The following is a 1,643-nucleotide window of genomic DNA, read 5'->3' as shown; positions in this document are numbered from 1 at the left end:
AGAGAGGTGTGTTTGATAAGGAGGGGGCGTGTCCGTGTGAGACGGAAGCGTTTTTCCTGTACGTGGAGAAGGTGGAGGTGGAGGAGGAGGAGGAGGAGGAAGTGGAGGGAGGGGAAGAGAGGTTGGACGATCAGTTTTATCAAAATAACGATAGATTTCATTCGTTTCGTTTCTTTTTTGTTTGCTTTTTTCTCTTTAATCGTTGACACATCACCGCCGTTCATCATCAGCAGCCAATCATAACCAAACATAAACATCATCATCATCATCATCATCCCCACAGTGTCACCGTTATCCTCATCATCAGCATCCCCATCTTCCTCCTATTAATCATCATCGTCATCATCATCATCATTTTTTTCTATCGTCGCCATCATCTTTTACATGCATCCTGATAATCATCTTCCACTACCTCCCTCTGCTCCTTCCCTTCCCTCCCCACATTCTCCTCTTCTCCCTCCTCCTTCACATCCTCACCATCCTCATCATTATCGCCATCATGGTCGTCGTCGACGTCGTCGTCAATAACCACCACCACCACCACCACCTGAAAGAAACCTGTCGCACACACATAAACACACACACACGCATATACACACACACACATATATACATACACACACACATATATATATATATGGTGGGAGGACAAACACATACACAAAAGCATATACACACACATGACGGGCTTCTTTCAGTTTCCATCTACCAAATCCACTCACAAGGCTTTGGTCGGCAAAAGGGCTATAGAAGAAAACACTTGCCCAAGGTGCTACGCAGTGGGAATGAACTCGGAATAATGTGGTTGGGCAGCAAGCTTCTTATTTCTTTATTACCCACAAGGGGCTAAACATAGAGGGGACAAACAAGGACAAACAAAGGGATTAAGTCGATTTCATCGAACCCAGTGCGTAACTGGTACTTAATTTATCGACCCCGAAAGGATGAAAGGCAAAGTTGACCTCAGCGGAATTTGAACTCAGAACGTAGCGGCAGACGAAATACCGCTTAAGCATTTCGCCCGGCGTGCTAACATTTCTGCCAGTTCGCCGCCTTATTACCACACAGCTTCTTACCACACAGCCACGCCTGCATCAACAGATTGTCCGTATAATTCTCACAATGATGTTATATTCGCCAGTTTTCTTTCGCCGAAGGTGTCAGTGCCATACAGATGTAGGCGTGATGGGAACGTCTGAGATGAGCAGACGACATTAACGAGCAGACGGCACACACGAGCAGACGACACAAACTAGCAGACGACACAAACGACCAGACGACGTTAACGACCAGACGACGTTAACGAGCAGACGACGTTAACGAGCAGACGACGTTAACGAGCAGACGACACAAACGAGCAGACGACAACGAGTTTTGTTTCTTTTATTTGTTCAAGACATTTTTTAGTTGTTACTTAGCCATGATCAGCATTGATCGAATAGAAATATGATTAAAGGTATTCCAGCGGAAACTGTCCCGTCTTTATCTAATGTGTCCGTTTATATAACGGTAAAAGTGTAATTTGAGGCAGATTTTGCTGTGGTTTCTAGCAAAGTGACCACATAGAGACTCCTGCATAGTATATGCCTGGTCTATAGTGCGCACTCGCACTATAGATACGTATGTATGTATACATATATATA

Source organism: Octopus bimaculoides, chromosome 25 (genome assembly GCF_001194135.2).
Source record: "Octopus bimaculoides isolate UCB-OBI-ISO-001 chromosome 25, ASM119413v2, whole genome shotgun sequence".
Classification (NCBI taxonomy): Eukaryota; Metazoa; Mollusca; class Cephalopoda; order Octopoda; family Octopodidae; genus Octopus; species Octopus bimaculoides.
The sequence above is the reverse complement of the archived record's forward strand: the minus strand, read 5'-3'. Positions refer to the sequence as shown.